This window comes from Aethalodelphis obliquidens, unplaced genomic scaffold (assembly GCF_003676395.1).
Source record: "Aethalodelphis obliquidens isolate GAN/ISIS:26980383/991018 unplaced genomic scaffold, ASM367639v1 scaffold53, whole genome shotgun sequence".
Taxonomy (NCBI): domain Eukaryota; kingdom Metazoa; phylum Chordata; class Mammalia; order Artiodactyla; family Delphinidae; genus Aethalodelphis; species Aethalodelphis obliquidens.
In genome coordinates this window covers 5,996,332-6,006,316 of record NW_020837997.1, presented here as the reverse complement: position 1 = coordinate 6,006,316, position 9,985 = coordinate 5,996,332, and the positions used below count along the sequence as shown (strand labels likewise).

Genomic DNA, 9,985 nt, shown 5'->3' with positions numbered 1-9,985 from the left:
ATTGCTGGTGCCCGGCGCCGGCTCTGTCCGCGCGTCCTGCGGTGCCCACGGGCCCGGCTGGGCGCCCCCCCTTCAGCCACCCCGGGGGCGCGACACCGCCTCGCCTGCCTACAGCCGCGCCCCCCCTCAAGCTCCGCGGCGCCCGCCCCCTATCCGAGCCCCCTGCGGCCACTGCGGGGAGCCCGAGCCGTCGGCGCGGGAGCTGTAGTCGCTGCGGCGCCCCCGCCCCGCCGTCTGCCGAGAAGGCCCCGGCGGATGGGGCCCCGCGGGCCCCGGAGCGGCGCCGCCGGGCGGCGGGGGGCTGCAGGGGCGCCCCAGCTGCCCCGTTAACCCCTCGGCTGCCACCGTCGGAGGGGGCTGGGAAGTCGCCTGGGCGCACACGTGCAGCCTCCGTCGGGGCCGCGGAGCTGCGGGGGAGATGCGGGCAGCTGCTAGCGCCTCTTCGGGGGGCTCCGCCTCGCCCCAGCCCCCGGAGCTTTGACACCGCCCCCGCTCCGCCGCCTCCCTCCTTGGGAGGGGCGCGGACCCGGTCGCCCCCAGCCCCGAGTCTCCGCTGCCGCGAGGGGGCCGCCTTTGGAACTGTGTAATCCGCTTTTTTTTTTTTAATTTTAATTTTTGTTTGGTGGCGGTGGTGCTGGGCCCCGCCAACCCTCGCCCGTTTAACCCCCGCCCCGGTTCCGGGAGATGTGCCGGGCGGGGGGCCTGGGTTCGCGGAGCCGCAGGAGAGACGCGCAAAGCCGACCCCGGAGCGGCGCTGGACAGGTGAGTGTCTGCGGGCCCAGGGCGAGGGGGACGCCGTACCTGGGCCAGGTGTGTGGGCCGAGGTAGGGAGGGTGGGAGCCGGGGCCTGTGCTAGCCGGGAAGGGGGAGGGGATGCTGGAGCCGCGGGTCACCGCACAGGAGCGCGAGGAGAACCGAGGGCGGCCTGCACCTCACCCGCACCGGCCAGGGGACCGGGAGGGGCAGCCCCCATGGAGTGTCGGGGGTGCGGATGCGCGGCCGCGGGGTGCCCGGTGGGGGGAGGGGACCGCGAGTGTGCCCGCGCGTGGCTGCGTGTGCCCGCGCGCGCGCCAGCCTTTGTGGGGAAGCGGCGCGGCGGTGCCTGCGTGTCCCCGGTGCGTGTGCGCGCGGGTGCTTGGCGCCCTGTTTGTGTAGGTGTTTGGGTGTGAGCGGAGAGGGTGCGTGTGCGCGCCGCGCGCGGGCCCCGGCCCCCAGAGGAGCCGCGTTGGGGGCTGGCACCGCAGGATGCCGGGCTGGGGGTTGTTTTTCTCTGGGAGGCAGAGGCGCGGGGGATGGGGAGGGGTCTGTCTGGGTGTCTGGCCGGCTGTAGCCACCGAGAGCATCTTCCCTCCGCGGTACCCGGTTAAGCGTGGGAAGCTGTTGGGTTTAATCCACCCGGATTCGGGCTTTGAGAGCAAGACCTCCCTCTCTCCCAGGTGTTCACTGGGTAAAGCCTGGGGGTTTCAACTGTCATCTTTCCATCTGAGGGTCCTGTGACCGGAGTCCGTGCAGAAGAGGGTGGGCAGCGCTGTGTGTGCTCCAGCCCTGGCCAAAAAGTGGCCCCACAGGCATTTCTCCAGTGCACCTCTGGCACCCATCTGAAGACAGCCAGCCCCCTGCTTGCACACAGCCCGCACGCACATCCCTGTCCCTAGTCTCCCAGTCTCAGTCAGCACCCAGCCCCATCCCTACCCAGCACCTCACTGTACCTTCCCCCGCAGTCCACTCCTCCCTCCCCCACCTCTCCCCCCCACAGTCATGGCAGCTGCGTGGGTGTCCCTCCGTCCCAGCCTTGAGAACAGGGCCCCCTTTCCTCCCGGCTTCTGCAGGACCCAAGGCCTGGGTTCCGCTGCCCACCTCCAAACATGTGGTGTGCAGGGGGAAGCAGGGGGAGGGGCTCAAAATGGCTACCAAGATGGCTGGTTGTCTCTCCGCCTCTTTCTCTTTCTCTCCCTCTCTCTGCTTGCCCTGTTCTCTTAGCTGCTTCAGGAGTCATCGAGGAGACGGGGTTGGAGTGTGAGGATAGGTGTGGGATACTACGCTTGAGAGTGGCTATCTGCTCTGGGCCTGTGGATCTCAATCCTCCTTGGGGAGAGGCCGTTGATCTCTGCTCCCCTCTCCAGCACCCAAGGACCGGCATAAGCCTGTAACCTGACCCCAGTCCCAACTCCTTCACCCTGGCTAGCAGCCTGGGGGGCTCCCTGCCCTCCACGTGGTCTCCTAGGCCTGATGCCCTGAATCGGTCATCGGGGTGTCAGGGTGCCCCACGGAGGGTCCCCGTCTCTCATCCTCTCCATCTGCTCCATGGCCAGGGGCTCAGGACTCCGGGTCGGCCTGGGTCAGGCCCCAGCTCTGGGGGCAGGTGACTTCTCCTTCCTCCCCACTCCCCTCCCGCTAATGCCAAATGTATTGCTTAAAAGTAGGATGAAAACAGGGAGACTAAGAGAAGGAATACACCTTTCATTGTCATGTAGAGAAAGTTATCCGTGATCTTCCTAACTAGCAATTTGCCTGCCATGCTGTTCAGAACTGACTTGCCCATTAATTACAGAGATGAAAAAATCATCTGGAAAGCAGAAAAGGGAACCAATTCGATCCCTGGCTGGCAACAGTGGCCCCCACGCACCGAGCACATACGTGTGTGCTCACATGTGAGTGCCCGGCCCCTCTGCTGGCATTGCCACCTTCTTCTTCCTCATTGGCCTCCCACGGGGCCTTAGCTCACCCCATGCGTGTTACTCCTGCTCTCCAGTGCCCTACCAGGCCCTCCCTCACTCCAGGGGGTGCCCATCCCAACATCCACTCGTGGGGAGCTGGCCTAAGGCAGGATCATCCGTGCTATGTCTGCCCTTGGACGTGGAGACGATGCCCGGGGTTGGGGGAGGGCAGGTAGCTGGGGACCAGCGCATCTGGGCTGTGGGGCCTGCAGGGAGGAGGTGGAACGCAGGAGACTGGAAGCCTGGTTTCTATTCTCAGCCTGCCCTGGGGAGCCTCTTCTCCTGGGGGGGCCCAAGGAGGACCCTGCCGGCCAGTGGGGGAGGGGCCAGCGGGCGCCCTGGCCGCTCTGGAGTCTGTTCGCATCAAGCGATCTGGTCCCGGCCTGGGGTCCACCTGCATGTGCGGGGCTGCCTGCTGCCTGCGCCTGGCATCTGCGTCCTCCCTGGGTGCCCAGGCTGGCAGGAGAGAGTGTGGCGCTTCAGCCCCAGCCTGGGCATCTGGGGGTGGGGGTGCCGATCCCAGGAGGCTGTGCTGCTTGGCCCCAGAATGGGTGCCCGTGATGGAGAACAGGAGGAGAGGGATCCCCGATGTCCCCACCCTCTGGCCACGGGGAGCTGAAGTTTTCAGTCTCTGCCCCCTCCTACCTCTCCAGCCAGACGTGTGGCCAAGGACACACAGGAGGCTCTGGTTTCTGTGTGGGCTCCTCTCGAGGATTCAATTTCCAGACGCCAGACATTTCCCCTCCTCCAGACCCTCCAGGGAGGTGGGGGGGATGCTCTGAGATGGGGGTTCCCTGGGTCCGGAGCTGGACCTGACCGCACCGGCACGCCTCCCAGCTCTCGCCTCGGCCACCCTGATGAAACAGAAAGTGGGGTCCCAGGCGGGAGGGGGCCGCTGAACAGAGGTCTGGAAGTGGCTCCCACTGCCCCTGGAATCCAGTCCTCTGTTAACACATCTGTCCGCACCTGTGTGTACCCGTTCTGTGTGATTGGGATGGTGACCTGGACGAGCCTGTGTGCAGCCGGCCACGTGTCCGACAGGCTGGTCCTGTGTTCGTAAGGGTCTCCTCTGTACTCGTGTTTGTGAGTTTTGCAGAGGGGCTGGCAGTGTGTGTGTGCGTGTGCGTGCGTGTGTGTGTGTTTCCGTGTGTGAGCAGCTCTCTGCATCTTGTGGGCCCCTGCAGGCATGCTCCCAGGTGTATGTATGTAGGGCTCCTTGGAGCGAGGCTGGGTGCACCTTTTCATGAAATCTGTGGGTATTTGCCAAGTGTCTTTTCACTAGGCGCTGTGCTGGGGACGCCATGGGGACAGTGCCCCAGTCCTGTCCTCAGGGAGCACACAGTCCGGTGACAAAAGCAATTTCAGTCAAGGGGCTCCTGTTGTAGCAGTGGGGGAGAAGGCTTGTGTCTCCCCATCCAGAAGGGCCAGAGTCCCAGCTGGGGAGAGGCAGCCCTTGACTCGGAAAACAGCAGCCCCTGCGTCTTGGCACCACAGCACATCCCAATCCCGTGGGGTGTCCTGTGGTCCAAACCTGCATGACCTTCCCTGTCACCTCTTCCCCCTCACCCGCTCTCTCCTCACCGCTCCTCAACGCAGTCCTACCCCAGGACCTTTGCACTGGCCGCTCCTTCACTTGGACCCCTCAGCCAGACATCTGCAAAGACTTTGTTCCCTCACCCGCTTCAGATGTCACCTCCTCAGTAACCTTTACCCATGCAACCTGTTTAAAATTGCAGCCTCCCATCCGCCTCCTGACTTTCCGTCGCGCGGATGGCTTTTCGCACACTCTGTGATTTCCTGATATATTGTGCCTGTTTATCGTCTGTCTCCCCGACCAGGATCCAAGTGCTCAGGGAATTTGTTACTTGGTTTGCTTTCGGATGTCAGGTGCCTAGACTTATGCCTGGCCCACAGTAGGTGCTCGAGAACTCTTAGCTGAGTAAGTGGGAGGGGGCCTCTCAAAGGACTGGAGACCCCCAGGGGACTCCCCCCAGGCTTTGCACAGGGAGGGCTCCCCATCGACCCCAGTCCCTTTGGGGGATCCAGGGCTACCCACCAGGGCCCAGACCAGGCCAGCTCTGCACCTGTCCCGTGAAGACACCTGTGCGGCCTCTCCCTGAGGTGGCCTCATGGGTGCTCCTGTGTGGGAGGGTATCAGTGTGGGCAGGCGGCTCCCCTGCAGGGCTGCGTGCATATAGGGTTTAGAGCCTGGAGGGTAATGTGGGGCCCCCCTGCCCTTGCCAGGGGTAGGAGTGCCATGGTCAGGGACTGAGCAACCCCTCCTTTGTGGGAACACTAACCCAGGCTCTCTCTCACGCCCCACCCTTGTTTCAGTGGTCTGTCCCGGCGCTGCGGAATTAGCCAAGTAGAAGCCCCCCGCCACCCTCCCCCCAACTCCAAAATTTGGGGAAGATAAAAATTGCAATAATTGATGTCCAAGCTAAAAATAGCCTTGCCCACCCCCCCAAAGCTAAAAATAGCCAGGGCCTCTCCCTCAGAGGCTAAAAATACCCGGTGGGCCAGGCAGCCAGGTGGTTACTCCTGTCCAGGATAGGGGAGGTGGTGCAGACAGGTGAGGGACCCCGGGCAGGGTCTCCCAGCTGTGGAGTTCCTGACGTTGGGGCTGTGTCATTCTTGGCAGGGGGAGTGACCTGTGCCTCATAGGACTTTTTAGCATCCCTAGCCTCAACCCTCTAGATACCAGGAGCATCCCCCCCGCCCCCCACCCCCGCCAGTTGTGACACCTAAAAACGTCTCCAGACATTGCCAAACAGCCTGGGAGGAGGAGCAAAATTGTGCGCCCTCCCAGGTGAGTAGCACTGCTCTAGATCGGGGTCGGCAGAGTCCCCCTGTGAAGACCCAGACAGCAAGTGCTGGAGACTTTGGCGGGCTTACCAGTCTTCTTCTCCCTCTTCTTCTTAACCCTTTGAAAGTGGCAAAACCATTTTTAGCCCGTTGGCTGTGGGCAGTGTCCAGGCCATAGGTACCCAACCCCCACCCTGGAGCACCACCGCCCTCCCGCCCCATTGCCCCTGGTGGTGGAGGTCAGGGCATCCTTGGATATACCCTCATCAGCAGAGGGACAGCCCCACTGGGGGCAAGTCTGGTGCTGTCTGTCCCTTTCACCTCCCTGCCTCACCTCCTCCCACTCCCCTGCGCTCGCTCCCTCACTGGTTCTCAAACATGGCAGGCCCCGGCCAGCCCCAGGGCCTTTGCACGAGTCTTCTCCTCCCTGGGCACCTCTGTGGCTCCTCCCTCAGCTTCCCAGAGCTTTGCTGACATGCCCAGCCTTTCCCCATCACCGTGTTTAAGATTGCATGACACCCACACACACACGTACACACAACACTAGTACATCACGGGATTGATCTCTTTAGTGTTTGTTCTTTGTGTCTGGCTCGTGCATGGTTGTCTCTCCAGCACCTAGATCAGCTCCTGGTACACGGTACATGCTCTAGAAGAGACGCGTAGGATTGCTGGGTAGCACTTCTAAGCTCCATAACCACTGTTGTGAGACTTTCAACCCGTTTCCCTGGGGAAGAGACAATGCAGAGGAGGGAGGTGGGGGGCTCGTCACACAGCCTAAAGTGGGCACAGCTGGGATTTGAACCTAGGGCCCTGAGACCCAGGGCCTCTTCGCTCTTGCCCTGCGGAGCACCGTCTCCCCATCCCTCTGGTCTCTGCCCTTTCGCTGCTAGCCTGGTGGTAGCAGAGGGCCCCAGAGCCTTCTTCCATGCGCTCTGCCTCAGGCCCTGGCTCCCGTGGGAGCCAGCACTGCTCTGCATGCCTGGAGTGAGTGCGAGACTTGTGGCCAGTCAGGGAACACCTTGGGGTGGAAATGGACCACAGGCCACCATGGTACCAACCCACTGTGGTGAGGAGCGTCAGAGAGGTGCCCGGTTGGCCTGCAAGTCAGGGAGAGCTTCCTGGTGGAGGGGGCTTCCCAGCTAAGATCTGGAGGGGAAAGAGGGATAAAGTGGACGAGAGGGAGAGTTTGTGAGAGGGAGGAACCTGCCCTGAGGTCAGAAAGAAGGGGGTGGCCTCCGGGGGGGGGGGGTGGGAAGGAAAGACATTTCCTGGCCAGGTGGGGAGAGAGAATGCCGGTCTTGGGGGCCGAAGGACTGTTTGTGGGTTTGCGTTTCTACCTGTCCACGGGGCTGGGGAGGCCTGTGAAGGGGTCAAGGCCCATGAGACATGGTTGGAATGTTCAGCATGCGCTCCCTCTGGCTTGCTTTGTAGGAGAGAACTGCAGAGGGCGGGTGGGTGGGGCAGGGGTGGGTAGTGGAGAAGCCAGTGTGGGTAGGAGACCGCCACAGCTGTCAAGGTGAAGGCCCAGGTGGAGGCCTCGAGACATTAGAGATGGACCCGTGTGGGGCTTTCGAGACAGAGTTGACATGATTTAGTAGATGATAGATTGGAAGGGGAGGGGGAGGGGGAAACTGCAGGTTTCTGGTTCTGACAGCAGTGTGGACCTGGAGAAACAAAGAGGGAGGGGGTGGGAAGCACCCTCTGCTCTCAGCAACACCCCTCCTCACATACACAGTCTGATCTCCCCTTGCCAGCAGGAGTCTGTGAGTACCCGAGTCAGGGCACGTTTTGTCCCCACTCAGAACCTCCACGGCTCCCACCTCACTCCCACAGGCCCTGCTCGCTCTGCCCTGTAAACCCACCCTCACCTCTTCCCTCTCTCCCCTCACTCACTGGGCCAAAGCCACACTTCAGCACGTTCCTACCACAGGACCTTTGCATATGCTGTTCCCACTGCCTGGATACTCTTTCTCCAGTACTAGATGGCTCCCCTCCTTGAGACCTTTGCTAAAATGTTACCTTCTTGGCCAGGTGTTCCCTGACCACCCCATCTACATTTGCACCCACGCATACCCCCTCCACTCTCTCTCTCCCCTACAAGCCTATTTTCCTCCAAAGCACTTGTGACCAGGTGGGAGCTAGGTAACTATCCACTGAATGGACAACCTCTTCTATGGATCTGTTTTGTCTTTGTTCATTAAACAAATTAACAAGAACCCTCTCCTTGCCCGGGGCTGGGCATGCAGCAGAAAGCCAGGCCAACCCACGATGGAACTTTCCCTGGTGGGATAGACTTCCATCTGCAGAGCCCAAGTCCAATTAGGGGAGTAAAATGTGGAGCCCCAGTGTGCCGCTAGTGTGGTTACAGGAGGGACCAACACAGTCCTGGCAGGCAGAGCCTTTTGGACGAAGAAGGGACAGAGGGCAGGAGTCCTCTGGGTATGTGAGAGAGAGATGTGGAGAGTGAGGATAGGCCAGAGCAGAGAAGGTGATGAGAAGGTAGCAGGAGACCAGGGCCTGAAATGCCATGTTGAGGCCTCTGAGGCAATAGGGAGCCATGGAGGACTGTAGGCAGGGAGGGATGTGATTGGGTTTTCATTTTGCAAAGATCACGCTGGCTGCAGGGTAGAGATTGGAAGTGGTGGGAGTAGCAGATAGACGGGGGAGACCGGGGAGGAGGCATCCAGGGAGAAGGGGAGGTTTTGAATGGTCCCACCCCCTGCAGTCCAGCGCCACTTGGCAGCTAGAGTGACCTTTTAAAATTTACAAGACGGACAAACCCCACCCTGTGGCCCCGGCATCTAGTGGGAGAGAGATAATAAGCAAATAAGTAAAACGCGTGGCTGGCATGCTAGCGATGAGGGCCACGTAGAAATAAAGCCAGAGCAGGATGCAAGAGTGCTGGGGCCAGCAGGGCCTCCCAGAGCCAGCAGCGTTTGCCTAAAGACCTGAAGGAGGCAAGGGAGAAGCTCTGCGGCTATCTGGGGAGGAGGGACCGGCCAGTGCAAAGGCCCTGAGAGGGGACTGTGCCTGGTGTTAGTGAGCGAGGGGGAAAGTGTAAAGAGGTGAGGGTAGGGAGGGGACAGGGCAGAGTGTGCAGGGCCTTGTGGGCCGACGAAGGGCTTTGGCTTTTGCTCTGAGTGAGGTGGGAGCCTTGGAAGGTTCTGAGCAGAGGAGGGATGTGCCCAGACTCGGGGTGCTCACGGCCGCCCTCTGGTGGCTGTATGTGGAACAGACTGGGCAGCAAGGGTGGAGAGCTGGGAGACAGGGGAGGAGCCGACAGGGCTGGACCAGGGAGGGGACCAAGGAGTCAGGAGAAAGTGAGCAGATTCTGAAGAAGGAGACGCAGGAGCTGCTGTAGGGATGAGAGGAGAAGAGGGGTCCAGGATATCTGTATGGTTCTTGAGCGCCTGGGAGGACTGGGCTGCCCTCTGCTGAGATATGGGTAGATGAGGGGGTGGAGCTGAGGGTTTGGTGGGGACCCTGCCCTCCCTGAGCCCACAGCCTCCTTCCTGAAGGAGGTTATGTGATGGATACTCTCTGGGCACTTGCTCCATCTCTTGAGGGAAGTCTGTTAGTCCCAGAGTAGGGATGGGGAAATGGGCTCAGAGAGGCCAAGAGCCTGGCCCGAGATCACACAGCAGATTGACACCCAGGAGCCAAGTCCTTGGACCTATCCCAGGGCGTGCTGGTTACCCACTCTGCCATGCCCGAGGGTTTCCTGGAGGAGGTGGGCCTGTGGAGCTGGGCTCTCGGGCTGCTGGGTTTGGGGAAGACTCAAGGCTGCTTGGGACGGAGCAAGAGGTAGGAAGCTTGTGTTGAGGGGCCCGGAACATTCAGACTCCCACCCACTCAAGCACTGAGGGTTGCCATGGCAACCTCACTCGAGGGCAAGCTAGCAGTGCCTCCCCTCCTCCAGCAGCTGGTTCTTCTCCTATCACCCACCCTCCCCTGCCCCATGCCAGGGCACCTGAGGACAGAGCCTGGGCCGTGTCACCCGGCCCTGGGACCCCACTGCACCCGCCCCTTGACTCGAAACTGATGTGGGGCTCAGGCAAACCCGGAGGCAGGTGTGGGACCCGTGGGCGGCCCACGTGACCTGGGGGTCCGACACACCTGGGGCTCAGAGGGTGGTGGGCCCTGTTTCCCATGGGTTAAATTGGGGCCACTCAAGCCCTCTGAGGCTCGAGGTGGGGACAGACACAGGTGGGGGCTCACCTGACCCCTGTGGGCGTGTCCACTTCTGAGGATGCTTACACAGATGCAGTGGGGGCCCAGAGGAGAGAGCTTTCGAGGGCCCCCAGGTCTCCCGAGCTCCCCATGCTCAGCCTGGGGTTCAAAGGCCCCTTGCCAGTCAGGTGCCCCTGGGATCTCACTTTCCTCTTGTGTAAAATGTGGGTATACACTCCCCACCCCCTTACTAAGTTCTTCTGAGCATTAAAGGAGATACAGGCATGCAG

At 61.5% G+C, this 9,985-nt stretch overlaps 1 protein-coding gene across 3 annotated transcripts in view; it reads left to right on the top strand.

The window, feature by feature from the left end:
• Nucleotides 1-16: 16 nt before the first annotated feature.
• ADGRL1 (adhesion G protein-coupled receptor L1) overlaps nucleotides 17-9,985 on the top strand; it is a 44,995-nt gene continuing 35,026 nt past the window's right edge. Inside the window, exon 1 of one of the 3 annotated variants that reach the window (XM_027084980.1) lies at nucleotides 17-762. The gene's annotated coding sequence lies outside the window, so the exon portion shown is untranslated. The remainder of the gene's footprint in view (nucleotides 763-9,985) is intronic. The other 2 variants (XM_027084978.1, XM_027084979.1) reach the window with 2 other exon arrangements.